We start from the raw sequence: 20,452 nt of genomic DNA, 5'->3' as shown, positions 1-20,452 counted from the left end.
CAATTCAGGGCCCTCCCCGTGGTTGTTCAAGTTGGTAGTGACAGAGCAGAGAAGCTCCTCTTAGGAGGTGAAGTTGGCTCCAGGCTTGCGGAAGAAGAGACTAACTCGCAGAGAGATGCAGGGGTGAGAGGGAATGAGAGCGCCTCCTCTCCCTGCCCTGGGTCTTGGGCCTCTGAGCTGGTGAATCCCCCTTTTGCATTGCCTCATTTAATGTCAGTTTCTCACATTTGTGACTAAAGAGGCCTAACTAATACCAACTTATAATTTACAAAGTCCTGTCACAGGTCATTGATTCTTATGCCAGCATAAGGGGGCAGGCAGGGGGTCATATCCCCATTTCCAGAAGTGAAAACTGAGGCTTGGAACAGTTAAGTGACTTGCCAAGCAGCAAGTCAGTGGCAGAGCTGGCTGAGAAGCTGGTGCTTGGCCCCTCAGGCCAGGAGTCTGTCCTCTCCTCCGCCTTGTGCTCTCACGGGCGATATGGAGAGGGGGTCTGGGTACCACCACCTGCCTCAGTACTCGTGGCTCGGAGCTTTGACCCGGCTGTGCTTCCTCTCATTCCTCTTGCTTTGTCTTGGGGCCTATGGGGCTGGGGGAAACAGGCACAGAGCTGGAGATGGCAGATTCTAGTACTACACACTCCACACCCCCACTTCCCATCCATGGAGCTCACAGGGAAAGAGAGGTTCCTGCAGCAGCTACAAGAACACCTCCCCCCGATACCAGCAACCAGGAAATCTCCCAGACAAACTGTGTACCCAGACTGTGGAGGCCACCCACCCCGCACCTCACCGACTCCTGGTACCTCTAGGGCCTGTAGGGAAACTCCCCGCCCCCAAACCAGCTTTGGGGCTCTCTCTCTGGCCTGGGCCCCAGCTTCGTGGGGGAAGTGGTGTAGGGGCCTCCTCTGGCCTGGGGGCTGGGAAACCTCAGGCACCTCTGCCTCCGCAGCTGGTGATCCAGCTTGGGCTTGCCAGAGGCCAGTCAGCTCCTCTTCTGAATCTGGATTAGAATCTTCTCGACCCTGGCAGGAAGAGCAGGAGGCCTGCGGTTGGAGGGCATTTCCTGTTTACTGCTGGTGTCAGCGTTGGTCTGAGAGGTCCACCCTTCTGTGGTTAAGTGAGCCCGGACATCTCCCACCCTCCCTTCAGGCCTACTCACATCCCTCGCCTGGTCCTTGTGAGAAGGTCTCTGCTTCCTCTGGTTCAGGGGAGCAGGTTACCATCTCCGGGTTTGCTCTCCTCCCCTTGCCTGGGCTGAAATTAGTCTTTCTAATGACAGCAGCAGTGGCCTGCCCTGTTGCCAAATTTAGCAAAAAAAAGAAGAAGAAAGGAAAAAGAGAAAGAGGATGCAGGTTAAATTTGAATTTCAGATAAATAGCAAATAATGTTTTAGTGTTAGTAGTTCCTGTGTATTATGTGCGGATCCTAAATGAGGCTGGAGCCCGGGGAGATGAAGTGGCTTTTGGGATCTGATGACGAGCAACACAGGATTCCAGCCACTCAGCCGAGGACTCTATGCCCCCCACAGTCTGCCAGCCAGTCGAGCTTGGCCACTGTGGCTGGCTGTGTCTATCCTGCTGTGACTCCTGTCCTGTGATCATAGGTGCTCCCCCTGTAGGTTGTGAGATGGGGCGATAATGATTTAACCCCACCTCAAAGAGAAGCAGACACTCCCAAGCAGTGATTTTCAAATTTTGGTCACACAGCAGCAGCAGCAGCAGCAGCATCCGTGATAATTAATTTTATGAGTCAACCTGACTGGGCGATGGGGTGCCTGGATATCTGGCCAAATGTTATTCTAGGTGTCTCTGTGAAGATGTTTCTGGATGATGTTAACATGATGTTAACTTTTTTTTTTTTTTAAAGACAGCTCACTGCAACCTCCACTTCCCAGGTTCAAGCGATTCTCGCGCTTCAGCCTGCTGAGTAGCTGGGACTACAGACACACACTACCATGCTCAGCTAATTTTTTGTATTTTTAGTAGAGAAGGGTTTCACCATGTTACCCAGGCTGGTCTTGAACTCCTGGCCTCAGGCAGCCTGCCTCCTCAGCCTTCCAAAGTGCTAGGATCATAGGCGTGAGCCACCACATCTGGCTAATGTTAACATTTGAATTGGCAGGCTGAATAAAAATTGTTCTCCCCAGTGTGGGTGGGTGCCATCCAATCAGTTGAAGGCCTGAATAGAACAAAGGGCTGACCCTGCCACAAGTAAGGGAGAATGCCTCCTGCTTGACTGCTTTTGAGCTGGGACATCATTTTTTTTTTAAGTTCTCAGACTCAAACTGAAACATTAGCTCCTCCTAGGTCTTCAGCCTGCAGACTTCTAGACTGGAACTACACCAGTAACTCTCCTGGGTCTCCATCTTCCTGACTGCAGATTTAGGATTTGTCAGCCTCCATAACTGTGAGCCAATTTTTTTCTGGAAAGCCTGGCTTTCCAAGGAAATACATATATACTTATTTTTGAGACAAGGTCTCACGCTGTTGCCCAGGATGGAGTGCAGTGGTGCCATCATGGCTCACCACAACCTTGACTTTCTGGGCTTAGGTGATTCTCTCACCTCAGCCTCCTGAGTGGCTGGGCCTATGCCCAGCTATGCCCAGCTAATTTTTGTATATTTTTTTGTAGAGATGGTGTTTTGCCATGTTGTCCAGGCTGGTCTTAAACTCCTGGGCTCAAGTGATCCTCCCGCCTCGGCCTCCCAAAGTGCTGGGATTACAGGCATGAAGCACTGCACTGAGCCCAATTTCTTATAACTAATCTTTTTACACACACATACACACACACACACACACACACACACATGCATCTATTGGTTCTGCTTCTCTGGTGATGCTGACCACATCATCACCTTGGACCTTGTGAGGAAAGTGCATTTTCTTGGGCCCTGATCAGACCTACTGGATCAGAAACCCTGGGAGCGAGGCTCAGAATCTGAGTTTGGGAAAACCCTGCAGGTGATTCTGCTAAGAGTTAAGTTTGCTGCTTTTAAAATGAACATTAGAGAAAAGGGAGCTCAAAGTCCTTGACTTAGTTCTCTTATCTTTTATTGGAATATTCTTGGGTTTCATTGAGCACCTAATTTGGTTTCATCTACTATAAGTGGGTGTCAAACACTTGGTCTTCTAAATAGCCTGGATTTTGGGGTGAGGGGGAGTGTAGAGGGAGATGAGGGTTGAGGCAGAGTCTTGAGGATTGCCCAAGCCACACCATCCACTTCCATGTGCTAAGGGATGACCGATATGGTTTGGCTCTGTGTCCCCACCCAAATCTCACCTTGAGCTGTAATAATCCCCATGTGTCAAGGGTGGAACCAGGTGGAGATAATTCAATCATGGGGGTGGTTTCCCCATGCTGTTCTCGTGATAGTGAGTTCTCACGAGATCTGATGGTTTTATAAGGGGCATCCCCCCTTAGCTCGGCACTCATTCTCCCTCCTGCTGCCCTGTGAAGAGGTGCCTTCCACCGTGACTGTATAAGTTTTCTGAGGCCTCCGCAGCCAGCCGTGTGGAACTGTGAGTCAATGAAAACTCTTGTCTTTATAAATTACCCAGTCTTAGGTATTTCTTCCTAGTAGCATGATAACTGACTAATACAATGACCTTGGTTTAATCAGGCAACTTTTAGAGCCTGATATCTTCCTCTAGTCAGCCAGGCTGGAGCTGGCTGTTAATCTACTTGGACACCCGCTACCATGCTCTCCTCCACTCTACCCGACTTTCCCTGTTTCTAAAACATTTTACTGCTCAGTCCAAGGCTCCTGGTTTTCTTGCTGGTTCTGTCTCCCACTGTATAGCATTCATAAACAAGTCTCTACCACTCTAGGCCTCCGTTTCTTCATCTGAAAGACAAAAAGCTTAAGCCTGGGCTTCCAGGGAAATTGCAAGGATGGAATACGAATTGGGCGGGGGGTGGGTAGTTGTTAAAATTATATATTTACTCCCTTTTGTGGCCACGGACATCTGGAAATCATGTGTCACCAGAAGGGTGGGAAAGGCTGAGCGGACTGTGCCAGGCCCATCCACTGGACGACACGAAAGGGCTCTGGGGCAGGGCCCGGCTGCAGCTGCCAGCACCTCTGCCTCTTGGGGCGTGTGATCCTCTAGACCTATGGACGGGGAGGTGTCAGTGATGGCAGAAGCTGCCATGTGAGGCTTGCTGCCAGTCCCAATGGAGAATCACAGTGCAGGCCCTTGGGTACTGGAGTGAAGCCGTGGCCTCTGCAGTGGAGAACTAAATGCCTCTTGAACAACTGGCATGCTTCTGGGCCCTACGATAGACTGATCACCTGAGCATGGGACACCAAGTGACCATGAAGCTGAAACTGCCCATTGTGAACTGAGTCATATCAGAACCACCAAATCAGAGTGGAGCAGGCCCAGCTGCAGGCCATAGTGAGACAGAAGAGGCACGCCTGGAACTGGGCATGAACAGGACTGGAGGGCATAAGCAAGCAGGATCCCTGGGCAGTAGCTCCCTTAGCTCATGCCCATGGCCATATGGGGCATTGGAGACATACAGCTGAAGGAGGAGGAAAGAGCCCAAGCTGCTTTATGAATAGGTTCACTGGGTAGGTGATGTACCCTCAAAATGGATGGCGGCTGCATTGCAGCCTCTAACTAACAATATAGTTTAGTGCATACAGGAAGGTGCTTTTCATTCATTCATTCATTCTCTTGTTTATACATTACTTTCTTTCCTTCATTCCCTCCCTCATAAAGCACATGCAGTTTGGACGTGATGCCTCCTATCTCCCCGGGTGGAACCTGACACTTTTATTCAAGTCTTCTTTCTAGCCACCCTTCCAGCGGCATTTAAAATGCTTATATGGGGCTGGGCATGGTGGCTCATGCCTGTAATCCAAGCACTTTGGGAAGTCGGGGCAAGCTGACTGCTTAAGGCTGGGAGTCCAACACCAGCCTGGGCAACATGGCGAGACCCCGCCTCTACAAAAATTTTAAAAATTAGCTGGGTGTGGTGACATGCAGCTGTGGTTCCAGCTACTCAGGATGCTGGGACCACAGCCTCCTGGCAGGAGGGTCACTTGAGCCCGGGAGTTTGAGGCTGCAGTGAGCTATAATCACACCACTGCACTCCAGTCTGGGTGGCAGAGTGAGACCCTGTTTCAAAAACAAATTCTTATGTGTCATTCATTTTATAAGAAAACAAAACTCTATTCCACTTCATCCTCTATCTATTGCCCATCTCTCTTCTCTTTGTAGCCAAACTGAAGAGCACTGACATTCCTCCCCAGAACTCCTCAATGGATCTCCTCCAATCAGACCTCCACCCTGTCCTCCCTCTAAATGGTCCCTGCCTCCCCTCTCGGTCATGCCTCCATTCTCTCTATCCTCACTGCAGCCAGCCTACTGCAGGCCAGCCCTACTCCTGCATAGATATTTGCTACGGCCTCCTAGATTATCTTCCTGTGACAATTTTTGTTTCTTGGGTCCATCCCCACGAGACAACCAGGGTGATTTCTTGGGAGCATAAATCTCAGTATTTCACAGGCTGTATTAGTCTCCTAGGGCTGCCATAACAAAGTATCTGAGACTGGGTGGCTTAAACAACAGAGATTTATTTTCTTACAACCTGGAGGCTAGAAGTCCATGATCAAGGTGCCAGCAGGTTGGTTTATACTATGGCTTTTCTTTTTGGCTTGCAGAAGGCCATTTTCTCCCTGTGTCCTCACACAGCCTTGCCTCTGTGCCACGGCTGTCTTGGTTTCTATTCCTCTTGTTATGAGAACACCAGTCCTGTTGAGTTAGGGCCCCACCCTATGACCTCATTTAACTTTAATTATCTCCTTAAAGGCTCTGTCTCCAAATACAGTCACACTGGGAGACAGAGCTTCAACATATAAATTTGGGGGCACACAGTTCTGTCCATAACACATACCTACACATTTCTGTTACTCTCAGGATAGAACAAAACCCTTTATTTACATGGTCTATAAAGCCCTGCACGACCTGGAGCCTTGCCTGTTTTCCAGTCTCATCCGGTCAATTCTCGCCTTTCTTCTGTTTAATTCTCAGTTCCTCAGACATGCAGGCTTCTTGCCTCTCTAGGACCCTACTACATAATGTTTCTCTTGCCTGAAGTATTCCCGTTTACCACCCTCCCCACTCCCCCAGCTTGCATAATGCCTATTTGTTTTTCAAAATCTAGCTCACATATCTTCCTTGGGAAGTTTCCCATGGCACAAGTTCAGAGCACCCACTTACATTTCCTCTGCACACCTGTTTTGTTCACTGTTGTGTGCCAGGCACCGAGCACAATGCACTGTATACACGAAGTGCTTAAAAAATAAGTATCCAAAGAATTCACAAAGGTTGAAGGTAGACGCCTTGTTGGACTTCTAATAAAGAGGAGGACCAGCAGTCCTGTGAACCACCTTCTAGCCAGGAAAGCCAGGCTGATGAGAGTTATATCATCCTGATTTATTTAGGAAATTGCATAGAAGACTCTAGCTAAAATCTCAAGGGTGAGTGTTAAAGTTCCATCTCTGCCCAAATTGCTCAACCGTGGGAGACTGTTTTCAAAGATGGCAGAAGCAATTCATCCCATGCTGCTTTGCAATGTGTCTTTCCTGCTCCTTCTGACAAGAGGGGACATCCACTTGTCTTCTCCTTAAATCTGGACTGGCCTTGTGACTTGCTTGGGCCAACAGAATTCGGTGGAAGTGATGCTATTTAATATGTGAGTTTTAGGCCCCACCTTCATCTGCTTCCGCTTGATTGGAATACTGCCCTGAGACCACCATGTAAGGCAGCTGGGTTTACTTCTTGGAGGGTGAGAGGCCACGGGCAGTGGCATCACAGTGACCTAGCCAACAGCCAGCACCAACTTCTAGACATGGGAGTGAGACCTTATGGGGCCTTCCTGCTCAGCCAACCTCCAGCTGAAACTAACCACACAAGAGTGCCCAGGAGAGACCAACAGAGGAACCCACAGAATTAAGAGAATAAGAAATCTTTCCTGGGTGGTTGATTACCCCAAAAAGGCTAATGGCCATTAGTCCTCCTGATTTCCCCATGATAAACCCATTTCCCCTCCTCTAAACAGTCACGCCCTCTCCCCCGCTCTCTTGCTATCACTCAGTGTGACTCATCAGAACCCTCCAAATTGTCACTGTTTCCAACTGTAGATCCAAAAGGAACACAGACGAGATAGATGATTCACAGCAGAGTCTACAGGTGTGACTCTGCAGGGTCTGGATATAAGAGCACTGTCACGGACCACATTCTTGCTGAAACATGGCCACATTCACTCACTTAGGACATGGGGCTCCCAAAGTGGAAGCTGGAGGCAGTCACTGTGCTCATCTCATACCCCCTTGGCTACAATTTCTAAATTTGAAATGCAATCCAGAATTCTTGTCATATGAAAAGTTCCTTCCTATGATACATGTATATATTCTAGAATCTCTTCCACATGCGTACACACACCTATCCAATTGCAATATTGGTCATTCTGCACTGTGCATATCAGAAAAAACTTGCAAATAGCCCAAATGTCCAACCACGGGAGGATGGATAAGTGTTACAAAATGGAATACTATCCAGGTAAAATAAATAAGCAAGAGCTACATGTATTTGCATTGCTAATTTCATTGTAACATACCATTGAGTAGAAACAGCAAGTTGTAGAAGTTATATATAGTACTATTCACATAAAAGTTAAAAACATGCAAAACCCAACCAGATATTCTTTCTGATATAGTCATATGTGGTAAAGGTATAAATATATGCACGGGGATATTAAATAACATGTTTAATAGGATTGGGGAGAGGTACACAGGAGTTTCACATGTACCTAAGTGATTTGAAATAAATGTGAGAAATTCAAAGACTGGCAAAGCTGGGTGGCTGATATTGTTATCTACATTTTTCTTATACTTGAGTCATTATAGGATAAAAAGTATAGAAGTTTCCATTTCCCTCTTTTTACTAGCCAGGTACCTTTTCCACAGGCCAATCTCTTCAACTTTGCCTAACGGAAGCCCTTCTGACCCTTGATGGCAAAAGAGATCCATGGTGAGCTTAGTTTTATTTACTGACAAGAGAGCTTTTAAGTCAGGGAGGGTTTCAGAGGGCAGCAGAGAGCGTTGCCTCCAGAGAGGGCTACTTTCCCCGTATGGGCTCAGTAAATGATCTCTAAGGGAGTGCATGGTTTTGGCAAGACCTCCTATACCAACTCTCCTCTAAATGCCTACCATCTTCTGATCAGCCATCCCAGCTGCTGGCTTTAAGGTACAAGGGCAAACCTTGATGAAGACCTCAGGAAATGTCCACTCATACAGACAGCATCTGTGAGAGGCCTATACAGAGGCTGTTTCAGAAAGGGAGTGGGTGGTTCATTGAGAAGGAAAAGGAAGATGAGGGGACAATTTGGGAAACATACTTCAAGGAAGAGAGTGCACAAAATGGCATTCACTGTCCAAGAGCTCTAGAGTCACTTGTGTGTGTGAACTGGCAATTTGAAGACCCTCAACCCAGGCTGGGTGCAGTTGCTCACACCTGTAATCCCAGCACTTTGGGAGGCTAAAGAGGGAGGATCACTTGAGCCCAGGAGTTTGAGACCAGCCTGGGCAACAAGCAAGATCACATCTGTTCAAAAAATCCAAAAAGTATCTAGGTGTGTTGGCGCACACCTGTAGTCCCAGCTACTTCCGAGGCTGAGGTGGGAGGATTGCTTGAGCCCAGAAGTCGAGGCTGCAGTGAACTGTGATGGCACCACTGCACTGCAGCCTGGGCAACACGGTGAGATCCTGTCTCACAAACAAGAAGAAGAAAAAGAGGACGAGGAGGAGGAAGAAGACCTGCTGCTTGGAGGAGTCTGAAAATAGCCATGGGAATAGTAACAAGAGGTTTAATGCTCATCTGAACCAACCACTTGGCACATGGTTGCTGTCCACTGGCACAGATTGCTTATGGGAAGCTGGTTTCAACATTTACTGGCTGCACAACCCTAGGCAATTTATTTCAACTCTCTAACCTTTGCTTCCTTATCTGTAAATTGTGGGGCTAGGAGTGTAACACAAATAAGGTCGGATCGCTTTGGGTTCAAGCTCAGTTCCACGTTGCATTCAGAAGGCACAACATTCCAGCTCAAAAAATATTTGGAAAAGAAATGTAAATATATACAAAAAAAAAAAAAAACTCTCCCAAGGAGATGGCAAAGGGGAGCTACAGAGCAGAACACAAAATTCCCTGAACATTCTCCTTACCCAGCCCATTCCAGAGCTTGGTTGTCAAGGCAGCCTCTCCCCCAAATCTTCCTCCTCTCTTTTCTGCATCTCTGTGCTGGCCTGGCTCCCTCCTCTCCCTCCACTTCTCTCTTGACTCCTTCCTGGTCTTCTGGACCAGGTGCTTGCTTCTGGGACAAGCTCCAGGCCCTTTAAAAAAAATGTGCATCAATTTAGCCTTTAGTCCCCTTTCAAGTCTCCTCTCCACTAAGGGCAACAAGAAAGGGCGAGGGTCGGCAGGCCAACTTGGAATCCACCCAGAAGAGGCACAAGGGGGAGGCGGCTGCTGAAAAAGGCGCTCATTATGAACACATTCTGTCACTAGTGACAGAAGTCAGATGAAGTTATGTTATGAAGTTAGTTGAGATGCTGTGTGCATTGAGACCTTAATAGGAGCTAACACATGAAGTCCCCAAATTGTTACTCATTATTCCTATTAGAATCATCATCATTATACTACCAGTAGTATTTAAATATTATTTATTTATTTTATAGTATAATTTATTATAATTCCAAGAACATCAGCCAAAAGTTAAACAGGAGGCTGCAGTCTGCCTTCATGGTACCCAGCGCTTGATTTAACCACCACAGCCACATCATCACCAGCGCAGCAGGACACGCAGAGGGTGGTGTTTCTTAAACTTTAATGTTCAGATGAATCACCTGGAGATCTTGTTAAAACCCAGATTCTGATCTTGTAGGGCCTGGACTGGGCTGGGGCCTGGATTCTGCTTTTCTACAAAGCTTCCAAGAAATGCCAGTGTTGCTGGTCCAGGACCATCACTTTGAGTAATGAAAGCCTAATGTTCCACCAAATCCCTTCAGCTATGAAGCTCTAGGTGTACCCCTGAGGTCCCAGAGAGGACAAACCCTATGTGGACTGTGATGGGAGGGAGGAGGGGGACAAGGGCCTGGCCCTGTGGGGGCTTCAGGTCTCCAGGTGGTTGACTGACCTCCACCGTGGATACAGATGCAGCCCTCCCCGTGCCTCCTGTCTGTCAGCCATGGCAGGTGCCCGCCTCATCTCTCACCTGATAACCCAGGAGAGGAGAGTGAAATTCGAGATAGCCCAACACTCACGCACACACAAATACATGCACCACACACACAAAAGATACACACAACACACACACAGCACAGACAACACACATAACACACATACAACTTTCTCTGAGGCTCCCAGGCTCCCACTGAATGGGAGAGGAGGTGACCGCTCGGGAGGTGGGGACATTCCTACCAAGAGTCCTGTTGTTTTCTCAAATCTATCTTCACCTCTCCACCTTTGCTCTGCCTGATAGCCAGAGAGGCCACTCTTTTTTTGTTTGTTTGTTTTTGAGACAGGGTCTCACTTTGTCACCCAGGCTAGAATGCAGTGGCTCGTTCATGGCTCACTGCAGCCTCGACCTCCCAGGCTCAAGTGATCCTCCCACTTCAGCCGCCCGAGTAGCTGAGACTACAAGCACATGCCTGGCTAATTAAAATTTTTTATTTTTTGGTAGAAGCAGGGTCTCCCTATGTTGCCCAGGCTGGTGTCGAACTCCTGGGTTCAAGTAAACCTCCCACCTTGGTCTCCCAAAGTGCTGGGATTACAGATGTGAGGCACCACGCCTGGCCTAGGCCTCCTAATCTGAAGCCTGCTTCCCTCCTTCGTCCCTCTGTGAGCCATCCCCAACACAGCTGCCACCTCATGGAACAAAACACGTCACCTCCTTCTTAAAACCTTCAGTGGAGGAACATATTTACATAAAAAAACTCACTGACTCCCTGTTCCCTCAATTTAAATTGTTTACCTTCTCTACAGAAAAGAGTAAACATGGTAGGCCTCACTGCCTGTTCTTAGGAAGGCCTGCTTCGTAAGAAGCACATTGGTTCTTGCCTGGAGTTTGGAACAGTTCTCACCAGGAACTGACAAGAGTGGCTCGCTGTGCCTAAATTGTTTGTCTAAACAATATGGTTTATGCTGAACACCTGCCTTCCTTCTGAAAGTCTGGAATTTGGGTACATGCCAGGCAGAAGGTACCTATTTGACCACCCCTGAATTAGTCAGGGTTCTCCACACCAGAGAGAGAGAGAGAGAGAGAAAGAGAGAGAGAGAGAGGTTTTTAAAAAAAAAATTTTTTTTTGAGACAGAGTTTTGCTCTGTCACCAGGCTGGAGTACAGTGGCACGGTCTTGGCTCACTGCAACCTCCGACTCCCTGGTTCAAGAGATTCTCCTGCCTCAGCCCCCCTAGTAGCTGGGATTACAGGCACGCACCACCATGTCCAGCTAATTTTTGTATTTTTAGTAGAGACAGCGTTTCACCATGTTGGCCAGGATGGTCTCGATCTCCTCACCTTGTGATCCACACGCCTCGACCTCCCAAGGTGCTGGGATTACAGGCGTGAGCCACCGTGACCGGCCGAGAGAGGTTTATTTTAAGGAATTGGTTCATGATTGTGGGAGCTAGCAAGTTCAGAACCCGTAGGGCAGATTGGCAAGCTGGAAATTCCAAGCTGTTGTTGCAGCCTTGAGCCCAAATTCTGCAGCTGGAAGCTCAGGCAGGGTGTCTACGTAGCAGTTTTGGGAATAATACCCCCTTCTTATTAGGGAAACCTGAGTCTTTACTCTCAAGACCTTCAACTAATTAGAAGAAGCCCACCCTCATTATAGAACATAATCTTCTTTACTCAAAGTATTTGAGTAATTTAAATGTTAATCAAATCTAAAAAACACTTTCATAGCAGTATCTAGTCTGGTGTTTGATTAAATAACTGGGTACCATAGCCTAACAAAGTTGACATAAAAATTAACCAGCAGTGCCGGGCACAGTGGCTCACACCTGTAGTCCCATCACTTTGGGAGGCTGAGGTGGGTGGATCACCTGAGGTCAGGAGTTCGAGACCAGCCTGGCCAACATGGTGAAACCCCGTCTCTACTGAAAATACAAAAAATTAGCTGGCTGTGATGGCAGGTGCCTGTAATCCCAGCTACTTGGGAGGCGGAGGCAGGAGAATTGCTTGAACCTGGGAGGCAGAGGTTGCAGTGTCCCGAGATCGCGCCATTGCACTTCAGCCTAGGCAACAGAGCAAGACACTGTCTCAAAAAAAAAAAAAAAAAAAAAAAAAAAAAATTAATCAGCACAGCCACCCAAGAAAAATCCTAGGCACCGATTCCTCTTGGTTGGCAATGTTCTACATGGGTTGTCACAACTCATTGCCGGGGTAATTAGCATGTCCTGTGTGATGCCACTGGGAAAGAACTCAGGATTCTCAAGAAGAACAATTTCCCTTGCACTTGACTTTCCCCAGACTTCACCCGTGTGCCTTTCCCTTTGCTGATTTTGCTTTGATCCTTTTGTTGTAATAAATCATAGCTGTGAGTACACCTACATGCTGAGTTCTATGCATCCTTTTAGCAAATCTGCAAAATGAGGGGTGGTCTTGCAGACTCCAGATTTACCTTCAGGTGAGCCTCCCCATTTCCAGTAACTGCCACCTTATACCCCACACTCCCACCGTACTGAGCTGCCTAGTACCTGGATACGCATACCTCCATATCTAGAATGCCCTCTCTTCTCTTGGATGGCTAACTTCCATGCAGCCATCAGGAACTCAGCTTGCTTTGGTTATCCATTGCTGTGGAACAAGCGATCCCAAAACATAGTGGTTAAGACAGCAACAATTCATTATTTCTTATGATTCTGTAGGTTGATTCAGGCAGCTCTTCTTCCCATGGGGTTGGCTGGGGTTTTAGGGTGGAGGGTTCAAATGGCCCCAGAGTTGGTGGTAGTTGGTGCTGCCCACCTGCTGATAGCTTAGCTGAGGCTATGAGTCAGGGGCCCAATTCTTCTCAATATGGGTTTCTTCACATGGCTAATTGAGTTTCCTGAAACCATGGTGGGTATTCTCCAGGAAGAAGCATTTCAAAAGAGCAAGCCCCAATGTGCAAGTACTTATCAAGCTTCAGCTTGCATATCCATGCAACGAATGCTGATGTTCCATTGGCTAAGCTAGTTACATGGCCAAGCTGAAGATCATCAACGGGAAAGAACTATGCCAGGAGATGAACACTGGGGGGTGCAGCTCATAGAGGGCCACGAATGTGCAATGTACCACATAGTACAAGCCTTCACTGACCTCCTTAAGCCCCTTCCCAGTGCGTACTCATTACAATACTTGCCACACTCAGTTGAAATAGTTTAATTGTTGAGTATTGTGCTTCTATTTATGGACTGGAGCTCCATATTTATGGACTGGAGCTCTTCTGAGAGCAGGGTCTGTACCTAATTTCTTCCAGTATCCCATTCCTGACCCAGACTGTGTTTGCAGAATGAGTGCTTGAATCAGAGCAGCAACTATCATCACCCACCTCGTATTTGCCAGGTTCAAGCCCTGTCTCTACCTTATTTAGGCTTAGGACATTCAATAGCTGTGAGATGCCAACTATACACAGTCCCTAAGCTCCTTAAAGCATGGCAGCCTGTCCCATGCTTTACAGAAGCATAGCCTGTCCCTGCTATACAGAAGGCACCTACCAGGCATTAGTGGAATGAATAAATGAATGAGCGAACTTTCTAGGCATATCGTTGAGATTTCCAAGCTATAAGACCATTTGATCCAGCAATCTCGCCACTGGGTATCTACCCAAAGGAAAGTTCCCTGCACTCTTAAGTTTATCACAGCATTGTTCACAATGGCAAAGATGTGGAATCAACCTAAGTGTCATCAGTGGATGGTGGGATAAAGAAAAGGTGGTGTACATACACAGTGGAATACAACTCACCCATTAAAATGAAAAAAAAATAAAACATGTATTTTGAAGCAACATACATAGAACTAGAGGCCATTATTTTAAGTGAAACAACTCCAAAAGCCAAGTACTGCATGTTGCCACTTATAAATGGGAGCTAAATAATGTGTACATATAGACATAGACTGTGGAATAATAGACATTGGAGACTTGGAAGGGTGGGAGCGGGTGAGGGATAAAAAATTGCTTGATGGGCACAATGTACATTATTCAGGTGATGGTTACACTAAAAGCCCAGACCTCCCCACTACACACACAATATATCCATGTAACAAAACTGCATCCGTACCCCTTAAAGTTATACAAATTTTAAAAATGCATCAACTGCTTTCTTAAACATACATTGTGATGAAGCTGAGCAGAAATCACATGACCCCACAGTCCACAAATAAAGCAGGTCTATCAAAGAGCTGTCAACGAAAGAGATTTTCAGTCCTCTCCTTTCCAGTTGAGGACCCTGAGGAAGGAGAGTTGCCCTTGCTGTGCCACGTTCTGCTGAGCAGCCTGGCTGGAGCAGAAGCACAGGGTCCTCCCACCAATGTGTCCTCTGCTCCCCTATTTCCTGGTTCTGGGCAGTGGCTCCTAATATAGCTTCTGTCTCATGCTATAAACAGCTACAGACACATCTTCAGTGGTAATGCACTGGAGTGTGGAAATCAATTGTAAATTAAACTCCTCCCTATTGCAATATTCTGACATCATAAGAGAACACAAGTGAATCATCCCTGTGTAAATATACTTTGATTAGATCATTTGCTTTCAAGGCTAAAAAAAGGGAGGAGAAAAAACTGGGTGTTCTGTTCCCCTCTGGATAGGCATTGGGGGTAAGATTTTCCACCCCTCTGTGTGGTAACCCCCCTCAGCTGGAATAACAACTTCTTACTTAAGACCACATTCCTCTAGGTTCCATTCTTTGAAATATTTCATTCTTTGGACCTCAGTTTAAGCAACTAAAATAAAAGATGGTCTTGAATAATAAAACTACACAAAACAATGTGTTTGCTTTATTAAAGGGATTTTTTTCACTTTATGAAAGGACTGACAGTATTATTTTCAGCAGGTGAGTTCCCCCTTGATCTGTTCAAAATGAAAATGAAATTCATCTAGCTCAGGAGCTATGAACTGGTTCTGTTGGCCAAATCTAGCCTGCGCTGCCCATGCATTTTCTCTCTTTTTCTTTCTCTCTCTCTTTCTTCTTATATCTTGTTTAAAGAAATAGAGACAGGGTCTGGCTATGTTGCCCAGAATCGATCCCAAACTCTTGGGCTCAAGCGATCCTCTCACCTCAGTCTCTCAAAGTGCTGGGATTATAGTAATGAGCCACAGTGCCTGGCCGCCTGTGTATTGTTTGAACAACACAGTAGTTGATTTTTAAATTCTGAGCTTCTATAGCTGCATTACGATATGTTCTCCAGTTCTTCACAAATGCTGCCACTACTTGATGTCTCACACACAGTTGTTACCTGCAGGACCCCTGAGTTTTACCTCTCATTTTACAAACGGGGAAACTGAGACCTAGAAAGGATGGTTTGCTCAAGGTCGTGAAGCTAGGACATGCCAGGGCTAAAAAGCAAGTCTCCAGCTCCCTGGCACAAGACTCCCTCCCTTCTGCTCACGGCATCTCCACACCACTTTCTTGTAGCTTTCGTTAAATTAATAAAAGTGCAATTTCAGCATACGCCACTAAACTGGCAAGCATTTGCAGGGGTGGATTTTGTGGCGACAGCACTTACCCAATGGGAAGTTGTTGCAACCTTCCTCTTTCCTTTCTGTCCTCCCATTTCTCAGGGTTGGAGGAACCTCACACTTTGCTGTCATCAGGCAAACCTCAAGCATGGGCAAGGAGCATCATTTTTCTACTTCTGCCCATCACAGCTTCTCCTTTCTATCAAATCACACAAGCAGAATCTTTCTCCATATAAAATCCACACAGTAAATGTTTCAGATGGTACAAATGGGCTTGTCTTTCATTTTGAATTTTTTTTTTTTTTTTTTTTTTTGAGACAAGACCTCACTCTGTAGCTCAGGCTGGAGTGTGGTGGCGTGATCATGACTCACTGCAGCCTCAACCTCCTGGGCTCAAGTGATCCTCCCACCTTAGCCTCTCAAGTAGCTGGGACCACAGGTGCATGCCACCATGCCCAGCTAATTTATTTATTTATGTATGTATGTATTTATACAGATGAAGTCTGCCTATGTTGCCCAGGCTGGTCTCAAACTCCTGGGCTCAAGCAGTCCTCCCACCTTTGCATCCCAAAGCGCTGGAATTACAGGCATGAGCCACTGCACCCAGCAAAGCTTTTCTTTCTGGAAAAATCCTACTTGTTATTCAAGGCACTGTTCAAATGTTGCGTCCAGTGGGAAGCCAACTCCACTATTCATTTACATATTTTTAACATCATGTAGCATAGCGTGGGGTGTGCGGTGTGTGGGCCTACTTGCCTCACCTTTCCCTCCTTCAGCTCCCCTTGTCTACTCTGTCCCCTCCATCTTTGTTTACTGACTTGAATTGAGAGGATTGAGGCTCATAGAAGACTTCCTGAAAACAATCCACACCCACCACTTTTCTACCAAAATTGAACAAGGACTAGATTTTGATTCTCTTTTTTGGAAAGGAAAATAGGTCACCATGCAAAAAGGCCCAAGCAGCTTCTCCTGTTCAAGAAAATGCTGTCTGGTGTTGGGGATGAGTTGGAGAGCTTTGGGGAGGGAGCTGCTATAGGGGAGGAGCTGAAAAGGACAGAGGTGGCAGGTATAGAAAGCAATCAGTCAATGCAAGAGGGCAGTCTCCAAATTGCTCCAAACCTCAGCGTTCATCTGTATCTGAACCTCTCTGAAACCCAGTGATGAGCTTAGGACAAATGAAAAGAAGTCTTACCAGCAGAAAGATGAACGAATTTTAGGGGACTCATGTCAGCACTGACTCTCCCGTGGGAGGATGGTGGCTGAAGGAGGAGCCAGGGAGCCATCTGAACTTGTAGACATTTTAGCCCAGTGCTGTCCAATAGAAATACAATGTGACTCAAATGCGTAATTTTAAGCTTTCTAGTTGACACATTAAAAAGCTAAAAAGATGGCTGGGTGTGGTGGCTCATACCTGTAATCCCAGTGCTGTGGGAGGCAGAGGTGGGCAGATCACCTAGGGTCAGGAGTTCGAGATCAGCCTGGCCACCATGGCAAAACCTTGTCTCTATTAAAAATACAAAAATTAGCCAGGCGTGGTGACACATGCCTGTAATCCCAGCTACTCGGGAGGCTGAGGCATGAGAATCACTTGAACCTGAGAGGCGGAAGCTGCAGTGAGTTGAGATTACACCATTGCTCTCCAGCCTGGGTGGCAGAATGAGACTCTGTCTCAAGAAAAAAAAATAAAATCTAAAAAGATGAAATTAATTTGAATAATATGTTCAACATATTAAATCTCATACATTTAAAAAAATCCACTATATCCAAAGTATTACCACCTCAACATGTTATTAATATAAACATAAAAATAAACTATTGTACATGTTTTTCAATCTAAGTCTTTAAATTCTAGTGTTTAGCTTATAGTTAGAGCACATCTCAATGTGGACACTAAATTCTTATCAAAAAGAATCTGCATTTAGATTTCATAAAATTTTCAGTTGAAAAAGCAGATTTACATACCCAAGTTGTTTCAAACATACCTAAAAGTTTGCATCAAATTGAATCAAATAACAGTTTTTAAATGTAATTAAAATGAAATAATATTAAAAGCCTAGTTCTTCAGTGGCATTAGTGACATTTCAACTACTTAATAGCCATATGTGGTTACTGGCTACTGTATTGACTGTAGTTTTAGAGCGATCAGGAGCGGTCCTACTGCCCATTGGCTGTTCCCCTCGGCCTTGCTCTGGGCTGGACAAGTGGGGGGTTTGATCAGAGTTCAATGCCCATGTGCTTAAGTTTAATAGTCTAGCTATGGTGGTTCTCTTTTGAGCACAGCCTTCTCCATCTTAGCTCTGGGACACACTGAGGGGAAGAGAAGGATATTTTATCTGCTGTTGCTCCTAGCTGGAGACCCCACCCAGAAAACAGCTTGAGTGCCCCGCAGCCACGTAACTCCTGAGTGAATGGACTCCAAATGGGCCAGACGGGACTGCCTCAGTTCTTCCACGTGAAATAATATAGCTAGTGCAACTTTTCCTTTTTTTTTTTTTTATTGAGACGGAGTCTTGCTCTCTCGCCCAGGCTGGAGTGCAGTGGTACGATCTCGGCTCACTTGCAAGCTCCGCCTCCAGGGTTCATGCCATTCTCCTGCCTCAGCCTCCCGAGTAGCTGGGACTGCAGACGTCCGCCACCACGCCCGGCTAATTTTTTGTATTTTCAGTAGAGACGGGGTTTCACCGTGTTAGCCAGGATGGTCTCGATCTCCTGACCTCAAGATCCGCCCGCCTCGGCCTCCCAAAGTGCTGGGATTACAGGCACGAGCCACCACTCCCGGCCAACTTTTCCATTTTTAAAGCTCATTGCATAGAGATGGAAGATTGACAATTTTCCTAGAGACATTAAACTACTCCTAAATTAGGAAATATTTTTAAATTAAATGCCTGTCAGGAATGTCTATTGCATTGCTGGTTCCTAGTACATGAATTATTATTACTTCTAACTATACCAGAGTATCCAGCAATGGCTTTCTTAACTGGGGCAAAAACGGAATGATTTTTGTGGCTAAAGTTGTTTCAAATTTCTGTACATTATAATAAACGAAAAGTGAAGTCCATTAGTCTGTAAGTTAGTGAAGATCCATAGACTTTATCTTTCTCTTCTAATTTCTTTTAGAAGTTACTATTTAGGAAGGAATTTTTTTTTTCCACTGAATGGCATTTTCGTTAATATTTTTGTAAAGTGTATATGAAAAAGTTATGTGTGTATAAATACATATGAAGAATTTCTAAGAATCTACTTGTAAAACATTATTCAGAGTTTTATATGCTCTGAAATATTTTAAAATAAAAATATCCATAAAATGCATACTTTTTGACCAAAGGTTTTCTTTTCTTTTCTTTTTTTTTTTTTTTAAGAAAAAGACCCCATAAAGATTGCCGCAAGGTGGCACTAAAATCTAATGAAAATTCCAACTCTGCTCTGGTCTTTGAGGAGTGTAGAATGATTTACAGGAGACACCTGGCAAACAAAACCAAATAAATTAGGTTAAAGATTAGAGATAGATTAATATCCTCCTTTTGTCTGAAATACAACTTCCCTGTCTCACAGGTGTGGATATATTATGTCATAAGATGAATATGTTAATAAAGTTAATTGTTAACATGACTTGTTCTTGGCTGGTGGCGGTGGCTCACGCCTGTAATCCCAGCACTTGGGGAGGTCTAAGTGGGTGGATCACTTGAAGTCAGGAATTTGAGACCAGCCTGGCCAACAAGGGAAAACCCTGTGTACTGAAAATACAAAAATTAGCCAGGCATGGTGTCACACGCCTGTAATCCCAGCTACTCGGGGGTCTGAGGCAGGAGAACTGCTTGAACCCAGGAGGCCGAGGTTACAGTGAGCCAAGATCATACCACTGCACTCCAGCCTGGGTGACAGAGTAGGACTCTGTCTCAAAAAATAAAATAAAATAAAATGACTTGTTCTCATAGAAGAATCAAATTTTATCCCTGTCTGAGGGAAGTGTATTATGAAGGGCAAGGGGCAGGGAGGGGCTTGTCCGGCATCTCACCTAGTTGGGAAAAGTTTATCCTGTGTGTGGGGCAGTCTTGGAAGCAGCCAGTCCCTGCAGAGCTTGTCAAAGTATCCTGGACTAAAAAAAAAAAAAAAAAAAAAAAACCATGAAAAGAAGTTACTGCAGAACACAGATCTACTTGTTTACTTTGGCATTTTTACCAACTGCATAGTTTTAGAAATTATTGCAATATTGAGATTTGAGCTTGGAACACCTCATATAATATTCCTGGAAATCAGAACACGAATGAGTTCAATCCGTTTTCCGGATTCTTTGTTTTTTAAAGAAAAAAACACATGGTACAAAGCTTTGTTTCATATTTCTTGGTATTTGAAGTTTAAGGACATAGCCAAGTTTCCCAAGCTATATTAAGACCAAGGAAAGCGGAGTTAACAATACAGCTATAAAAGGTTTTGACTAAAAGAAGAAAAATTTGTGTAAATAAGACTTTTCTAATAGGAAAAAAAAAAAGCTTCCAGATTGCATCCTTAGATCAATGAACAGAAAAACTATTTACTTGCTGACAGATCAGTTCCTTAGATCTGAAAAACAACCACCACCCCCCCCCCCCCCGCCAACAACAACAACAAAAAGCTGGTTGGCCGGTTGTTGTAGTGATGTGAATCCAGTCTGAGGGAAGCACAGCACTTTCAGTCGTCTAAATAAGACGTTCCCTCTAGGAAGGGCTCTAGGCTTAGCAGCACTA

The sequence above is a fragment of the Gorilla gorilla genome, chromosome 12 (assembly GCF_029281585.2).
Source record: "Gorilla gorilla gorilla isolate KB3781 chromosome 12, NHGRI_mGorGor1-v2.1_pri, whole genome shotgun sequence".
Taxonomy (NCBI): domain Eukaryota; kingdom Metazoa; phylum Chordata; class Mammalia; order Primates; family Hominidae; genus Gorilla; species Gorilla gorilla.
This window is presented reverse-complemented; position numbering follows the sequence as displayed.